General features: G+C 37.3%; 1 non-coding gene across 1 annotated transcript; it reads right to left on the bottom strand.

The window, feature by feature from the left end:
* Positions 1-4,642: 4,642 nt before the first annotated feature.
* LOC122122670 lies at positions 4,643-4,751 on the bottom strand. Its single transcript, XR_006150197.1, has one exon. It is a non-coding gene; the product is annotated as a U6 spliceosomal RNA (small nuclear RNA).
* Between the last annotated feature and the right edge of the window lie 14,861 nt (positions 4,752-19,612).

Raw genomic sequence — 19,612 nt, 5'->3', positions numbered from 1 at the left:
CTATGATATACTATTAAACTGTGATTTGAATTATAGTTCTAACAAATTGTGATGTAAACAACATTTAATAGAATTATGGGTAATGTTTATTAAACTTACCATCTTGTTATTGTTTTCTAATTGTGTCATTTGTTATTCTTGATACAAGTCATCTCTTCACCTAAATTGTTTATTTTTCTATTTTATCTGTATTGGTTTGCTGATTATGCATTTTGTTTTCCCTTTTTAGTGACTGACATGAGGCTGAAAATCTGTACACTAGTTTATTACTTCCTACATTAATGTCATGTTGCTGCTCTCCACAGCTGTTATACATTTCTTTGTATAGTACAGCATTTCCCCTAGTCCCACCGACTGTATTGCTGCTCTCATATATATTTTTTTTTAATTTTATTGTCAAGGTAATGTACAGAGGGGTTATAGTTACATAATTAAGGTCATGAATTAATTTATTTTCTATCTTGTTACCCCTTCACCCATTTTTCTCCCTCTTCCCTACCAACGCACCTCCCAAGATCGTTTCCAAGCTATTGTTTTGTGAGTAACACTGTTGCATAGTTTCCCCCTTTGTCCTTTGTCTCACTATTTTATTTTCCTTCCCGTTCCCCAGTTCGGATCAACATATTTACAATACACATGGTACCAAAATCAAATACAGTGACTACAGGGGATAAACCATAGGTGGGAAAACATAAAAAAGGAAAAAAATAAATCATGTAGTACATTAAGAACAACAACAACAAAGAACATGTCTTGGAGTTCATTTCACTTAGAATCACCTTATACGGTCATATGTACATAGCTATTGAGCTATTCTACTCATCTACTAAGATTATAATTGATGTACACAATAATGCTCCCTATGACCCAGTAATCCTACTTCTGGGCATTTAACCAGATGGCCACAAACAAGGCCACACTAAAGCTACCAGCACAATTATGGTTATCACAGTAATATTTACCATAGCTAAGGTATGGAATCAACCCTGATGCCCCTCAGTAGATGAATGGTCAAGAAAATGAGACACACAGTCACATACACACATACACACACATACTATGCTTCCATCAGAAAGAAAGATACTACCTCATTTGTAAGGAAATGAAGGTCTTGGGAAAAATCATTTTAAGTGAAATAAGCCAGACTTAAAAAAACATAGTTCCCATGGTTTCCCTTATTTGTAACAATTAGTTTACATCAAGGATAATCTCATGTATTTTAATTTGACAGTTTGTTCTATGTTGAGCGTGCAACATTATTGCTATATTGTTTGTTATCATTTCTGCAAACAGGCAAGTATATTGAAAAAATTACGTTCATCTTATCCATTACTGAAAGAAGAACAACTAAAAGAGCAACCCTTACTAGGAAGAACAACTCCTACTTATTTAGCCTCATTCCTATGTAAGGCCAATGTTGTCCCCTGTATTCTCATGTACATTTCAACTCTATACCTCATACTGTATATCTAGTATCTTCTACATTGTGAACTAAATGCCCCAGATGTTCCACTTTGCTTTACTTAAAAAAAAATTCTGTCTTAATATTTGAGGTTGGTGTGTGTGTGTGTGTGTGTGTATGTGAGAGTGTGTGTGTGTTTACAAAGATCAGAACACAACATTTTTCTTCATTTCCAATACATTTTTCAGGTCATTGTAAGTTGTGGCTAATGGGAGCAGTCTCTTGTTATTTTAAGGATGAAACAGAAAAAGATATTTGTGCTTGTACCACAGTTGCTTTAATAGTCTGCAGTTGAACACTGAACATTGGCTTATATCTTGGCTGCTCTTGTGAATAATGTGAATAACAAAGAACTACAGATTTATTTTCGAGTTACCTAGAGAGAAATAATCACATGATTGGTGGGTCACATGATATCTCAACTTTGGATTTCTTTAGAAACTTGCATACTACTTTCTACAACAAGAATACTAACCTGGTTTTTGACCAATAGTGTAGATAATTTCCTTTTCTCCACACACTCACCAACATTATTACCTTTTCTTCAAAGGTAATAAAGGGCAGGTTTTTACTATCTGCATTACCCTAGACTGGCCTTAGACTTAAATCCAACCTCCTAAATGCTTGGAATTACAAGCCTTTACCACCATAACTGGTTCCATTAATTTTTTGATAAGTTATAATAGTTATGAAGTTGTATCATAGTAATTTTGAATTATATTTCTCTAATGACTTCTACTCAAAAAGCATTAAGGCAGCATAGAAGTTGTATTAAACACAACTTTGTAAACCCACAGGCAATTTTCAGGGCTTTATTGAGAACATGTCTATTCAAACCTTTTGTCCATTTTTGATCCAGTTTCTGTTAATCTCATCTTTAATCTGGCTAAATTAGATCAATTATCAATTCAAGGTAGTATAAAAGAAAAAAAATGTAGCAACTCCTAACATTTTTCAGTTTTTAATAACATGGTATTGCTTAAATCATTTTGTGTTAACAATTGACAGTATATAACTCAATTTAGACCTGTTACAAGGCTGTAGTTTATTTATTTTACATTGATTGTTCTTTCCAAAGCCTGTTTGTCTAATTTCCCTTGGTTTCTTTCAGTCTCAAGTAGCTCAGATTTCAAACTGAAGAATAAATGGAAGTAAGCAAACCAAAAAAAAATACAGTTCCTCTCATCTGATGATGCCTGTATAAGAATGAGAAAGAGTTAATCCTTTTAAGGACCTATGATGGGACAACAAAAAAATGAATTTATTCTTCTATGTCTTCTTTATCTTTGCGATGTAACTTAAATGTTGTAAAACACAATATACTCCTCAGATAATTTTATGTTTTATCCGTTTTGCACATTATCATATGGATTTCATCTCAGTCTACAACATTCTTTCATCATTCTGTCCCTGATATTTTTACACTATCAAGACATAAGATAACCAGTTTGATTTACAGCAAGAGAAATTATCCACCTGGCTTCCTTGGAAGCAGAGCATGATCAATAGATATTACTTCTGGTTGCTAACTACATGTAATGGTTTCTGTACTACTTATCATATTCTATTTAGTATTTTAAAAAGAATGCTGGCTAAACTCAAAGCTCATTCCTAGAAGTTTATGTTAAGTATTTCACAAGTTTTATTCCCTTAATTGTTAAGATAACATTTGCTATAATGCTAATGTTATTATCCTTTTAGTGTTGGGAAGAATTGTAATTAAATGCACTAAGTGCATGACCTAAAGACACACACAGTGAGGAAGGAAATGAGTCAAAGTTTCCAAAAGTCTTTCAGCAATACACAAAAGGTAGATAAAATCTCTCTATTCTATGACACTCTCAATTCAATATTCATACTGCCCATGGTGATTGTTTTCTGTCACATTTGTCTTCAACACAGATTGTGTTGGTGACATTGGCTTATCATGCTCAGAGCTGAGCTTATACATTGAGGTCCAAAGAGAGGCAAATTTCTTCTGTCCCACAATTCCAGTATCCTTTTTAAAAAGTACTAAAACTTTTAAATATCATCATCTACTTTCTTATAAGTAACCCAAAATTTAAAAAATCATAAATAATCACTCCAAAATGCTTTAAAATTGGAGATGCTAAAACATGCCCCTCTGAAGTAAATTTTCTTCTACTTTTAGCGTTATTCTGAAAGTCTTTGCTGGTTTGTCAGACCTGTAATCCTAACTACTTGGGATATCTACTCAGGAGCCTGAGATCTGTGGATAACAGTTGAAACCCAATCAGGGCAAATGAAATTCATGAGATTATTTTTCAAAAATTTTAATGAACTAGCAAAGGGCCAAGAATGGAGATGTAGCTCATTTAGTAGCACACCAGTCTAGAGAGAAAAGGCCTTGCAAGACTTGAAGCCCTGATTTGAAACTCTGAGCACGCCAACACACATGCAAGTGCTTAAGCACATGCGTGTGTTCACAAACATATTTATTCAAATTACCTTCATATCGGAGTTTTGCATGAATTTCTTTGCTAATGAAATTATATGAGTAAAATAAAGGAAATAAACTCTTCCATCTCAGAACATTTTTATACAATTTTATTGTAAAAATATTGTGCAGAGGGGTAACAATTACATGAGCAAGGTAATGAGTACATTTCCTAACAAGCATTGTTACCTCCTCCTTTATTGTTCCCCTACCATCCCTTCCCTCCCACCTCCACAAGTCCATTAACCCCCTCCATTTCCCGGCCTCAATTTTAAAGTTCACTTTACAACATAGTGTATTGTGCATCTCATTGTTACATGGGGCAACCTGTATCCCTAGTTAAGCATTTTGTTTTTTTTTGTCCTTCCTCTCAAAAAATTAGAGGAGAGTATAAACAAGATGTCGGCACACCAACTTCAAATACAGTGAAAACAGGTGTTATAGCATGGGGGAGGAACATATAAAGAAACAAAAAAAACACACTGCACGTCATAAGTATGTAAGAAAAAATAGCAAGAAAAAAAAAACCACTTGTGTCCCTAACTTGGGGTTCATTTCCCTTAACACAATCTTATCTGGTCATATACACATAACTTTTGACCTTTTCTGCTTATCCCAGACATATATTAGTTATTGAAATTTAGAGAAACCATGGGACCTACGTTTCTTTGGACTTGGCTTACTTCACTTAATAATTTTTTTCCAAGTCTTTCCATTTCCTAACAAATTGGGCGATGGAATGCTTCAGAAATTTGCCTGTCATCCTTGCACAGGGGCCAGCTAATCTCTCTATCATTCCAATGTTAGTGTATGTGATGCTGAATTGAGCAAAGAACATTTTTTATATATAAATTGTAATTGATTTTCTTAAACTAGACAATACAACAAAACGTAAGTTTAAAAGAATTGTCATGAAATTTTAGAACCATGTACTTCTTACATAAGTACACATTTAAGAAAAAATCAAGATTGACATGTCAAAAACAAAATAATTCCAGATATTTGTTGTTCAAGAGATGTGTAGGAGGAGGAATTCAATTATTCTATACAAGGGACCTGTCATAATGAACACTGCAGCAAGTGTTAAGGTTTGTTAAAATATTTAATGTTTTAAATATATTTAATTTTGGGAATTTGCTTATATATGCCAAAACTGGGACTGTTGGGCAGGTCATAATACTTTTCTATAAAGTATTTAAGATTTATGGTAGCACATAACTACTACTAAGTATGTACATTTCAGAGTTTATTGAAACCTTACTAATGAGAAGTTGCAAAGTCTTTGTGTAAAGGAGCAGAATAAAGAGTTGACTATGTTATCTACACAGTTTCTGTTAAAACTGTAGGCCTTCCTTACTTTATATGTTAGTGAGGAACAAATGATGATATAAGCCATATACAAATTATTAGATGAACTATAAATGGTAATCTTAGTGGGTGATTTAAACACTACTCATAGCCTATAAAATTCTTGTTGAACGTCATAATCTTAGCCAGTGTTAAATGTAAAGAAATATGACAATAATAAAATCTAATTTGTAGTACACTTCAAAAACTGAAAAAATGATAATTGTTTTGTTTTTTATTTTATTAATCATTATTATTTAATTATTGGTTTTCTTTATTTGTAGCATTGTTTTTCTTGTAATATAATACAACTTTTTGTAAGTTGTCATTAGGAGGTACTTTGAGAAGGGTATTGGGATGGCCACACCATTTTTTATAGGTGCATGTGGATTTATAAAGAGGGAAATTAAGAACAAAATATGTATTTAAAAAATGATCAAGTAGAGTCTGATTCAGGAGTGTTGATACATGTCCACACCTAAAATATTAGCCCTAGGCTAAAGCAGAGTTATTACAATGTTGAAGCAAGAAAAATGAGAGACTTTGTTTTGTTTTGATTTTTATTTTGTTGGACATGGGGCTTGAACTCTGGGGCCTGGGTGCTGTCCCTCAGCTCAAGGCTAGTGATACCACTTGAGCCACAGCAGCACTTCCAACTTTTTCTGCTTATGTGATGCTGCGAAAAAAAACCCAAGGCCTCATGCATGCAAGGCAGGCACTCTACCATTGAGCCACCTTCCCAATACCTGAGAGACTGGATTTTAAAAATCATCTAAACAACATTTGCTTTCTGCTTTGGGTTATATAATGAAATATATGAGTATCTTGTTATGTTTTTGTGCATTGTCATACTTCTAAATTTATACTAACTTCACCCACTTTATCCTTGTCAAAGTCATGAAATATCTCTGAGAGTTTGCTTCTGTGAAGATTGTTTTGTATTTATAATTTCTTCTGAGTCATTTTTATTTTTTATCAAAATCACTTTATATTTCATGTTGATGAGTATTTACACAGAGACAGGCATATAGAGGATTTAGTTTAACAAGTGAACATTAAAATTAGAGCTCAAAAATAAAAATGAGCCTTAACACATATTTTCATAGCTTTCCCCACATTGTCCCTAAAAGAAGACAATATTAAGAATGTCTGAGGGAGGCTTTTTAGCTCCAATTTTCTTGAGCTTCCTAGGTTTAGAATTCTTAAATCACAGAGACATGCTGTAATGAGAGTAAGATTTTTTGGTACACTTTTCCCTTCAGACTGTGTTTCTCGTTCTTCCCTTTTCTCAACTCCATTATTAGAGATTTTTCTCAGAGATGACTCCATCTCCAACTTTTCACTCTTCCTAGCTGGACAGATGAATTTGCAGATCAAGACTCTTAGACAGAAAGAATTTAAGAGCCTGAATCTAAGACACTTCTCTCATACACCATCCCTACAAAGACACAAGTACCAAAGCAGGATACATAGTTTCATTTTTTTCTAGCAAGGCCAATGCATGAAGTTGCTTGCTTCTGAGTGTGTCTGTTTGTAGCTCTTCCTGATGTTGCAGATTAACTTTATACCTAGTTCCATTATCAGCTACCAGGAATGGCATGTTTAGACCATCCAGGAGGTTGGCTCAACAGGGCGGCTGGATGTGTAGGATGCCTCATGAATGGCACAGAAGATCTGTGTTGGAAATACCGGGGGCAATTAAGGTATCCTACAAACACCATCTCAGCAAGGCAAAGTTTACTCCTGCAGAAGGCATCCTGTTGCATGTCCAAGTTGAATAAGCACACTGGCTAGGCAGCCCACCACTGGCTCCCATGAATTTGACCTTTGGGATCATCTTTCATGATGGATCAAAATTTTGACCCCTTTCAAACTAGTCAAAAGCTTTAATAATCAACCAAATCCGAACACCTGGCCATATGAAAAATAACCAACTTTTACTCAGCTGGTGTTCTACTACTAGTGCCATGTCTCTAGCCCCTAGCACTTCTCTAAAATAGCATTAGTAAGGTTTTGACTACCTTTACAAGGGCAGTGCTTATATCAGTCAAGCACTTCAAGATTTAACTTCTACAATTCTCCCATCTGATTTTGCTTTCTTTTCTTCCAAACAATAATCATTGACTTTCCTATTCAGCAGTATCCAATAAGATATTTTGATTTAAAAAAGGGTTTGATTAAGGCAGTTTTTCAGTCAGTCACTGAACAAAACCTGTTATAGAAGAGATAAAGCACCTGTGCACACATTACTAAGGAAACAATTACTAAAGAGGTAAATATTGCCACCATGACTCATTGTTAAAATGCTCATTCTGTCATCAAACTAGTAAAGGGATCTGCCACCACACACAGACACACAACCTTTTTTATAAGTGACTGGGGGATTGGTCTTGGGTTTGATCTCATGCTCTGGGCATTTTGCCAGAGCAGTTTTACTCAAGGCTACCACTTTAGCCACAACTTCAGTAGTATCTTTTTTTGCACCTTCATTGGAAATAAAAGTCTCATCTTTCCTGTCTGGGTTGGCTTCAAACAAAGATCCTCAGAATTCAGCCACCTGAGCATTTAGGATTATACTCAGCATCATCTCAGTTTTTAGGTAATTTGTTTCCAGTATTCAATCCTTGTAAGTCTTTCTGTATCATTGGCCTCCAACCACCACACAGATTACCTTTGAAGTATATTTATTCTTTTATTTTTATATATTTATTGTAAAAATACTGTACAGAGGGGTTAGTTACATGAGCAAGGTAAAGCATACATTTCCTATCAAGCATTGTTACCTCCTCCTTTATATGTCCCCTACCATCCCTAACCTCCTAGCTCCAAAACTACTCCATACACTCTCCCCGACCCCTGCCTAAATTGTAAAGTTTGTTTTTCAACAGTGTCTTGTGCATCTCATTGTTATAATGGGTCAACCTGTATTCCCCTTTAAGTTTTTTCCCCTTTTCCTCCTCAATCTAGTGAACTCTATATACAAGATGGAGGGCACCAACATCAAAAACATTGGAAACAGTGGTTATGCCGTTTTGGGTGGGTGGGGGGACAGAATACAAAGAAACAAAAATCACATGGAACATTATAACTATGTTAGAAACAATAGCAAGAAATGAAAAAACCACTTGTGCCCCTATGTTGGGGTTCATTTCACTTATCACCATCTTATCTGATCAAGTATTATATTTAGACCAAACTTTTCCCATTCAATCCTACCAGGGGCTTCTAGTTACTTTTACATGGTGGCATTTCCAATAAACAAATCCTGCTGATAAATAAAAGCACATATTGGAATAATTCGATTATGAAGATCATAGGTTATGGCGATCAACAGAATAAAATTAATTTAAGCTGCTGCTTCTGGTTTCTAGCTTTAAGCTCTTTGGGAACTTTTCAGGGGCTCCTAAGTAAATATGAAATTTGTAAATATGTAGTTTGTTTTTGCAAATATGAAGTTTGAATGACCCTCTAACTAAGAAGTCTTTCCTTACGTAATTTAAGGTGTTTGAGAATGGTCAGGTGTGGATTGGCCAATGGAACCAAAGCACAGATTCCACTCCAGTTGGCCCGTAACATCTCCAATAGTAGTCTCCTGGAATACCACCAGACATTTCCCCTGGCTATGATTTGTACTTCCTGCTCATCTCAAAGGGTTGGCCTTCACTACATCCAGGTAAGTTTCCCAGAAATGTCCAATTTTCCCCACGTAGTTGACCTGGAAAGAATAGAGCTGATCAGTTTCAGGGATTTTAGAAATAGACTCTTGCTTCTGAGAAGAGTAACAAGGTGTTCCAAGTTGTCTCAGATGACATTTTGCTGATCTATCATGAATTTCATGCACATGGGGTCTGAGCTCCATGACAGCACAAATAGGACCTCTTGTGTGGCTTCCCTGCCACACAGTCATAGCAGTAGTCCTTTTGTGGACACAATCACCACAGTATTTACCTCACTTATTCAGTTTCAATTTGAATCTGGGTAGACTCAAAATTGGAATACATACACAGAGTGTCTGCTCCAAGAATGAATTTGCATCATATCCCTCTTGGTAGGAAACCCTTTAGGTGTAGCTTGCCTTTTTTTTTTTTTGGTCGGTCTTGCAACTGAACACTTTGCCTGGGTGCTGTCCCTCAGCTCTTCAACTCAAAGCTAGTCCTCTACCACTTAAGCCACAACACCACTTCCAGTTTTCTGAGTGGTTTCTTGGTGATAAGAGTATCACAGAATTTACCTGCCTTGCCTAGCTTTGAATGACCGTCCTCAGATCTTAGTCTTCAGAGTAGCTAGGATTACAGGCGTGAGCCAACAGTGCCCATATTTTTTTTTCTTTTTTTCTTTTCTTTGTTCTTGGATTTGTTGGTTGTGAGGCCTGAAATCTGGGCCTGGACACTGTCCCTCAGCTCTTCAGCTCGAGGATAGCTTTCTACCACTTGAGCCAGTGCTTTTTCTGCTTACATGGTGCTGAGGTATCGAAGCCAGGGGTTCATGCATGCAAGGCAAGCTCTCTACCGCTAAACCACCTTCCCAGCTCTTCGTCTGAGTTTTTAGTTAACTCACTTGCCAATGTTCAAACCTTCTAAGGTCTTTGTGCAGTGGTTGGGAAGGTGGTTCAGTGGTAGAGTGTGTGCCTTGCATGCCTGAGGCCCTGGGTTTGATTCCTCAGCACCACATAAGCTAAAAAGAAAAAAAGCCTGAAGTGGCTGGTGGCTCAAGTGGTAGAGTGCTAGCCTTGAGCTGAAGGGTTGAGGGACAGTGCCCAAGCCCAGAGTTTAGGCACCACGACCGGAACCCCCCCCTCCGAAAAAAATGTTCTTTGTGCAACTTTTGTCTCCAATCACCACAGAAGCTCTTACCTTGTCAGATAATGTTTCTACAGCTAATTTTCCCATGCCATCCTACTAGAGCATTTAGTTTATGGATTAAAAAAATTTTTAGTATAAATAACAAACCTCTTTTGATTTTATTCTACTCTATATTTTATTTTTGCCAGTCCTGGGGCTCCCTGAGCTTCTTCTGCTCAAGGCTAGCACTCTACCAGTTGAACTACAGTGCCACTTCCAGCCTTTTCTGTTTATGTGGTTCCGAGGAATAAAACCCAGGGCTTCATGCATGCTGGAAAAACAATTTTCCACAAAGCCATATTCCCAACTCCCAAAATATTTTATTTATACTAATCATAAGAATAAAACTGATTCATAAGGTGCTTTCTGGTTTCAAGCTTTGAACTTTTTGGAAACTTTGTCAGGGGGGATCCTGAAAAGCACCTAAGTAATTAGGAAATACGAATGACCCTCTAGGGAAGGAGTCTCTCCTAACTAGTATAAAATGTTTGAGAATGGACAGCTGCATGAAATGCTAGGGTGAAAGGGATGGCCAATTGAGCCAAAGTACGGGTTCTACTCTAGTTGGCCAGGAAGGTCTACAACACTGGTCCTCCACAATACCATTAGATATCTCCCCTGACTATATTTAGTGATTACTGCTCATCTCTTCAAGGTTTTGATTCCACTGCATCTTGATAAGTTTCCCAGAAATGCCAATTACCCCTCCCCATACCTAGAGAAGCAAGAGATATAGTTGGCTTGGGAAGATAGGGTTTTTGTCTTAGATCCATACTCTTGTGAACAGCATCAGCAGGGTCTTACAAGTTTCCCCAGGCCGTGTTTGAATGACATATCATGCACTCCATGCCCTTGAGGATCTGAGATTCATCATAGTAGGAAGTGGACCACTTGTTTTTCTGGTTTCTGTGCCACAGAATCTTAAGAGTAATGGTGGGCAGAATATTTAACCCATTTCACCAAAGCATTATTTTCTTTGTCATAGGACTTGAGCTGAAGGGCTCAGAGATAGCACCCAGGCCCAGAGTTCAAGGCAAAAGCCCTACGACTTGAGCCACAGCACCACTTCTAACTGTTGGTGGTTAACTGGAGGTAAGAGTCTCAAGGACTCTCCTGCCTGGGCTGGCTTTGAACTCTAATTCTCATATCCTGAGTAGTGCAAGCCACTGGCACCTGGTTTTTTACTTGAATTTTAAGTCTACCCAGAGAGTCTGCTTCTGAAACTAAGGTTCAATTCCATACATCCTTGGATCAGCTGGAGGATCAATCCAGGCTTCAGAGTCAAAGTGGGCAGCTGAGGGAGTTTAGTGAGTAGGACTTTTTTGAGATCCCCTTTCAGGATTTAAGATTTAAAACACACAAATGCAAGCACATATTCATAACAAGTTTTTGTTTGGACACGTGCACATTATGGAGCTCCATAATGAAAATCATCCATTATATAATAGTGTTCTCAGACCTTTGTCAACATTCTTCCTATGGATTATCAGAAGCAGGTCCTTAGATCATTTTTCTTAGGTTCCTTAGGCCTAGAATTCTTATTTCCCCATCTTAGCAGGTCTCTTGTGATTTCAGTTTTTGATGCATGTAAAACTCCCTATTGTAAGTTTCTTGTGCACCCTTCTCATATTTAACTCTCCCGTTACTGAAGATTTCTCCAGCTCCCACATTTTTATTCTTGGGCCAGGGAATGAAAACACACATTGAGACCCAAGTTCTCTTTGTGCCTAAGACACACTCAGCCCCTAAAAATCCCCAACCAACCAGGTAGTATGCTTTACTCCAATTTTTTCTCTCATGGCTGATGTATGAGATTACTTTTTATTGAGGTGCTTCCTTGGCCCTTTCCTGAAATTGCTGATACACTTTGCATCCTTTACCACAACGGATGGTGTTTAACCCAACCTTGAGCTATCTCAACAAGTCAGGATGTGTCTCCTCCTGAGGGTCTCCCTACATCCCCCTTGCATAACATGGATCCTGGACTAGTCCCCCATTGTTGGGAATACTCCCCTACTGTAACCCAATATCCCAAGAAAGACCACCAGGTCGAAAGGAACTTAGCATGGCAAAGTTTATTTCTGTTAAAGGACATGTTATTGACAGGAAGCAACCACTCTGAGTGGGAAGTCTGCCCAGGTTATACCCCTAATGAGTTACTACTTCTGGTATTGATAACAAGTTGTGTTCACAATCTTGCTCTATTGGCTCTTTTGCAGCTCAGCTGGTTATTTTGAAAGGGGTTAACAATTTCAGAGCAATCCACTAAACCAGGACAACCAGGCCAGAAATTGTTAGAAAATTCTTACTCAGCTTGTGCTTTATGAGTTAAACTATTCTTCAAGTCCCTAGAATGATTTTAGTAACAGGATATACTTTCGTTATATAGCTTTTTGGAAGATGATTAGGCTTAGTCAATGCTTTCCCTCAATCCATCATTTTCAGAGAAAAATATTATTCTAACTCCTACACAGTCCATTCCCAGACAGAATTTATTATAAGCAGCTCCCTTTTTGGAATGGAGCCTTATGAGCTTCCAGGTGAAAACACCTTATTCGCATATTGCCTTGGTTCCCTTTGGCAACTCACCTCTGCAAGTGGTTATGAAACCAAAAGTTATGTGTGGCTGCTTCATTATACTTGTGCTCCTACAGCTAAAGAAAGAGGAAAGACTGCTCTCTGAAAGCATGTAACTATGGACGTAAGCATGCTTACTGAGCCCTGAGCACAGAGCACAGATTGAGCTGCAGCATTTTCAGAGCCATAGATGAATCAGTCAGATACCAGCTTCTTGGCTGACCACAGGGCACACTTCTGATGCCACATTTCTGAGGCAAAGCAGTTCTAAGCTGTGAAGACACTATGGCAAGAAGAAGCCTGAGGGGGAATTCTTGGTGGGAAGGAGAAGGTGAAAGTTTGGAAGTAAGTTTTAGAAACTGTGAGCCACTTTCTGAATTGCTTGAGGCAGCGAGCAGATCATCATATTTTCTAGCCCTCTAGATGCAGAGTATGAGAACACTTCCCACATCTCACACTCAATCCCACCTGCCTAGCAGTCTTCAATTCCCTCTTATAGGAGTTAGGCAATTTTTAAGAAAGCAAAATTCAGCGAACCTGATCTAGCTTGTGAAGAAAACATCCTCTGGCTTTAGAATAGATCAATTTCTATCTCAGAATAAGAGGAAGAAAAGAAACCACATTCTACAGACTTTAACACCTTAAACATGCTAGTTTGCTGCATTAATTTTCATTTATTAGATTCATACAAGAAAAAAGGAAGAAATCTGAGAATTTCTGGAGCCTTTGCTTGCCTAATATCAGGTTCTTGTTGTTTTTTATTTGTTTGTTTCCTTTTTTTCCTAATACTTTAGAGATTCTAGTTGAAAAATTGAGAAAATGCAGACATTAGCCTGGTTCAGATTAATCTGAAACCACAGCACCTAACTTATCAAATTCTAATCTAAATGTAGTCTCAAAGCTGAAGGTCAATGCTTCCCTGCCCTCAACATCTTCAGAATAACAGTATTGTCTATGTCTCGGGTTTGTTTTCTTTAAAGAATTAGAGAGCAGAACAGGTTTTAAAGCAGTTTTTCTTCAAAGTGAAAAAAGAGCAGTGCAACAGTCTCTACCTCAAAGCAAAAACAGAGCAGTGAAACAGACTCCCCAGAGTAAAGAGGGACATATTGTCTCATAATTGGTTTCCTAGTCTCAGAACATAAGTATGGAATTTTTCCTTATTGGATGCCCCATCTCAGAGCACAAGCACAGAAAGCACTTTTGATTGGATGGGAAGTATAGGTGCACTCCCCAGACCATATTCAGAAAAAGTGTGTTAGCACCTAAAGCTTCATGGGAAAAGGGTGTGTATTTTTGGCTGCATCATTCATCCCCACCATGTTGGAGCCAGTTCCAACCATTACCTTTTATCCGTAACTACCCAGATGAAGTGGTTTAACTCCCTCTGAGTGGCACATAAGCACTTGTTACTCACAGGGCACTGTACATTGTGATGTCCCATCAACAATATGTGAACAGATAAATTGGATATCTAAATTGCTGTTTTGAAGAAGCAAAGCCCTCTGACTTAAACTTGCACACTTAACTTAAAATTTATTTTCTTTTTTCAATTCTATTAGCATTACCTACTTAAATAAGTGGATTTTTTCATTTTGATATATCCACATAGGCATACAATGTACCATGAATATGCTTAACCCCTTCATAATTCTCTCCCAGGTTTTATTAATCATTTTAAGAATATAACATAGTAGTAATAAGTGCATTTACAATATTGTACAATCTCAATCTCCACACTCTTTGCATCCTCTAAGATTCAAATTCTTTATTTATTAAAACAATTTTCCACTCTCCTCTGCTTCAAGGTATACATCAAGTATGATTTTGTTTCCTTTCTCTATCAATTAGACTGTTCTATGTAACTACTGATATAAGTATAATCATGTAATATTTGATCTTTTTATGACTGGCTTATTTCACTTAGCAGTGTTCCAAAGAGTCATCCATAATATAGTATATGTCACATAATTCTTTTTTTTTGGGGGGGGGTCCAGTCGTGGGGACTGAATTCTGGGCCTGGGCCCTGTCCCTCAGCTCTTCAGCTCAATGTTAGCACTCTACCACTTGAGCCACAACGCCACTTCTGGCTTTTTTCTTTTTGCTTATGTGGTCCTAAAGAATCGAACCCAGAGCCTCATGAATGAAAGGCAAGCGCTCTACCACTGAGCCACCTTCCCAGCCCCATAATTCTTTTTGAAGTTGGAATAATATACCACTGTATGTATAAACCACATTTGCTTTAACTATTCATTTGTTGATGGCCACTGGATTGCCTCCATGTTTTGAGTATTATACAAAATGAATATGAGTGTACAAGACCTCTTCCAGACCTTGCTTTTAGATGTTTAGAGTGTATGCCCAGAATTGTAGTCACTGGATCACATGAAAACTCTCTTTTCTTTCTTTTCTTTTAAATTTTTGTGTCATGGGGCTTGACCTCAGGGCCAAGTCACTGTCCCTGAACTTTTCCTCAAGGCTAGAGTTCTACCACTCTAAACGACAGATCCTCTTTTAGTTTTCTGCCCAGGCTGTCTATGAACCGTGATCCTTGCATTTCAGCCTCCTGTCCTGAGTGGTTAGGATTATAGGTATGAATAATCCTGTTTTTAATTGTTTGAAAAGATACCATTCTGTTTCCCATAGAACTGTTCCAATTTTACCACACTTTTGTCAATATTGTTACTTTATTTTTTTGTAGTTATCCTACCTAATTCATATTAAGTAGTTATTTTCTTCATTATTTTGACTTACACTTTAGTGGTGATTAATGATGTTAAACACCTTCTTCGTAGGCTTGTTAACAGTTTGTCTTCTCTGGAGAAACATCTGAGTTCTTTGCACATTGTAAAATCAGGTTGTGTGTCATTGCAATGATGTTTTTTATATATTCTTTATTTTTCTTTTTTTGGTTCCGGTCGTGGGGCCTGAACTCTGGGCCTGGGCGCTGTCCCTCAGCTCTTCAGCTCAAGGCTAGCGCTCTACCACTTGAGCCACAGTGCCACTTCCTGCTTTTTTTCCTTTTTGCTTATGTGGTGCTGAGGAATTGAACCCAGGGCCTCATGCATGCGAGGCAAGCGCTTTACCACTGAGCCACCTTCCCAGCCCCGTTTTTTATATATTCTTGATGTGAACCACTTATCAAATATATACTTGCAATAACTTTATCCCTTTCTGTGTTGCTTTTTTGGACACTGTTGATTGCAACCTTTGGTGCATCCTGATTTATGTTTTCCAACAATGAATGACCCTTCATTGATGTCAATTTCCAGTATGTTTTCTGGTCCTGTAACTACGAACCATCATATTGATTTGAACTCCTGCTATGGTAACAGTGAAGTAAAGCTACATAATTACGCTCTGGTCACCTATCTACTGCCACTTTTGAATATCTCTCCCTTAGCTTTTCGTAAAGGCCTTGAGGCATATCCACAACTTATTTGGTCCTTAAAAACCTGTAGAAAGTTACAGGCCTTAAATTTAGTTAGTTTTAATGGAAATACGTGACTTCCAATTTCTTTTTTTTTTTCCTTTTTGTACATATTTGATTGTAAGAATACTGTACAAAGGGGTTACAGTTACATGTCAAGGTAATGAGTACATTTCCTATCAAGCATTTTTGCCTCCTCCAGGCAAATAAGATGAATATTGAGAGCTTCGTAATATAGAAGCACACCAAAACTCTTGGTATGTATTTTTCTTCATATGAGTATTTAGAATTGTGTGAAGCTAGAGATTTAACCTACTTACAAGTTAATAATGAACTTGTCACACTTTAATGGATGCTAGACGATTTATGATGCTCTTGGATCAGAGACAAAAAGGTCTTAATTTTTACAGTAGTAGTGAAAGCCAGTGAGATATGTGTGTATGTGAATATTTACAAATTTCAAGTGTATCTCTCATCCCTCAGTGCCACTGAGTGAAGTAAAGATAGCCATGTGAAGCTTATATAAACAATGGGTTCTGAGTTTGAGCAACTGCGATCTTTATAATGAGCAATAGGCATGCCTGAACTTTACTCTGGAGGATGACAATAGCTTAGAAAAAGCTTGCAAATATGCTACGGAATATAGAGCAGCTAGTGTTCACTTGAAGATATGCAAACACTTGAGACTGCCATGGAATTGTTCTTTTTCTTTTGTTTCTTGAATGTTCCTGGTTACCAAGACCAATACATATTTTTCCTAATAAAGGCATAGCTCCCCTTAAAAATGAGGCATGACGATTTGTTGAGAATACTTACTATTTTTCTAACCCTAAGGCCTCAATCCTATCTAGAGTACAATTTAACAAAAGAAATTGATGGAATTCAAATTTAACACATTTAGAAGCTTTTCTCTTAGAGCCATTTCTTAATGTAGGTGTGGAAGAAATTAAGGGAAAAAATAGGCCCACAAATATATATTATGAAGATATTCTATGTATTTTAGCAGTAATAAAGGATTACATTTCTGTTTTTTAGTGTGTGAGTATTTACAGAGTATGTACAAAGTGCCAACGTTTATGCCAGGGCCTATCATGGAATAGAGCATAGCAAAATTTCTCTATATAGTTTGTATATTTATAGAATTCACCTGTCTGACTTCTCTCCCATTTTGATAAACAGATCACCTGTTTGATTGAAATACAATCATTATTTTCTACCTACAGGATTCCACACACTTTGCTGCCTACTAAATATAGAAAATATTCATGCATAACCCTCATCTTCAAGGAGCAACTCTCAGTATCCCAAGTAGCTTATGTTTATCTCCCACCCCTTTCCTCCCAGCTGTCAATCTAGGTGAGTGATGGCTCAATTCTATCAGACAGGAAAGCTCAGATAATTCATAGGCATTCAGTTAGTATCTAATGGAAACTTCTTCACTTGGATTATATTTTATCATCATCTTTGTGAGAACTTCATCTTCCTTATTTGGAATCCGAGCTGTTCAGATAACAGTGAGTAGATGAATCTTATGATTTAAAATTTCATTTAACTGAAATTGGAAGAATTAATTTTTCAGAAACTATTCACATTTGAGATTCATTAATCGCATATTGCCAGTGGCTAGTGTGTTAGACAATGCATATATAGAATATTTCCATTATCACAGATGTTTCTGTTAGAACTGTTTTAGAGCATGTTTTTGCTTGTTAAGGCATGGTCCATGTTCATAAACTATATATGTTCTGTAGGTGGTACTCAGACTGAAGATCCAACCAGAAAGGCTAGACACCTATAAAGTTAAGGTATAGGTATAAATTGTTCTACATAGGCACACTTATTTGTGAAGAGGAAGAGGATCAAACAGTCAACGTCAGCAGAATCAACCTTCTCAACTCCAGGAAAGAATAGGTAAAAATTTTAGCAGTTCTTTGCAGCTTTGCTTCTGTGAATGAAATTGACTGTGGTATTCTCAATGGTGATTTTGTTAGAAAATATAAATGTTTAATTATCACATTAGCTGAGTGAAGAATTAGGGTTTGTGCTTTGTAAATGTAATTTGGTATTTATATGTGACATTTCAATTTCTCCTGGTATCAACACACCACAAATAGCTTTATATTGTTGTTTCTTTCGTTAATTTTATTGTTCTTACAGCAGGCATTTTAGAAATTAGTGGAAAAGTTAAGACTTTCTTGTGTTTTGCAATCACATTATTTCTCCATAATCTTAATAAAAAATGAGAATCCAATAAATATGTGAAGAAATTGAATCTCCAATCACCTGTTCACTTTCATTAATTACTGGACCAAAAGGAACTGGCTTCCCAGAATCTCACCTTCAGAATTCAAGAATGAGGTGGGAAAAGACAAGGAAAGAGAGACATAATAATTTGAACTGAAGTTACTGTGCTGTCACAATGAACACTTGTTCTCATGCAATCCTTTTGAATTCCACAGTTAGCTTTTTTGTGGTTTTTATTAGTATGACAAAGATGACTGATTTCCCAGATTTATAGTTGGAAGTGTGTGGGACACATTCCTTTATCTATGGAATCTTCCTTTGGGTCTCAGTGCCTTTTCCATCCTTGTCGCAAGTATGTATTTCTACAAATGAAGAGGTTGCTTCATCATTTGTCTTTAAATGATTCAATTATGTGGATTTTGGAGGTTGTGTGATTTGCTGTAGAAGGAAGGTATTATGGGTAGGACCCTTTGGTCCATGTTGTTGCTGTTGCTGGTGGTGGTCGTGGGCCTTGAACTCTGGACCTGGGAGCTGTCACTCATCTATTCAGCTCAAGGCTAGATCTCTACCACTTGAGCCATAGCGCCACTTCTGGTTTTCTGGTGGTTTATTGGAGATAAGAGTCACATGGACTTTTTCTGCCCAGGCTGGCTTTGAACCACGATCCTCATTTCAGCTTCCTGAGTAGCTACAATTATATAATGTGCCAACAGCACTGGGCTTGAATCAGTATTCTTAGTACAAAGAAAAAATACAAGTGATTTGGAACCAAGCTGTAGAAGGCTGCTTTTTGGCTTCAGAAGAGAGCTGGCTGGTATCTTAGGAATAGATAGATTTAGGAAAAATTGAACATATAAGTCCACATGGAAGGCCACAAAACATTTTAGTGAAGTTCCAAAAATGATAAGGACATGAATTGCAATAACTAGCTTGGTAATAAGGGACATGTTTGGGAGTTCGGTCTCTATTGTTACTGTTGTAAATGTACAATGTCATTTTATTCATTTTTGTTGTTGTTGTTTCCCCAGTATGTTCTTTTTTTTGGGGGGGCGGTCCATTCGTGGGGCCTGAACTCTGGGCCTGGGCACTGTCCCTCAGCTCTTCAGCTCAAGGCTAGCAGTCTACCACTTGAGCCACAGTGCCACTTCTGGCTTTTTTCTTACGTGGTGCTGAGGAATCGAACCCAGGGCCTCGAGCATGCAAGGCAAGTGCTCTACCACTGAGCCACCTTCCCAGCCCTCCTTAGTATGTTCTTT

The sequence above is a fragment of the Dipodomys spectabilis genome, unplaced genomic scaffold (genome assembly GCF_019054845.1).
Source record: "Dipodomys spectabilis isolate Male_0828 unplaced genomic scaffold, ASM1905484v1 ptg000214l, whole genome shotgun sequence".
NCBI classification, from domain to species: Eukaryota; Metazoa; Chordata; class Mammalia; order Rodentia; family Heteromyidae; genus Dipodomys; species Dipodomys spectabilis.
Note: the sequence above shows the minus strand (reverse complement) of the source record. Positions and strands in the feature narration are given on the sequence as shown.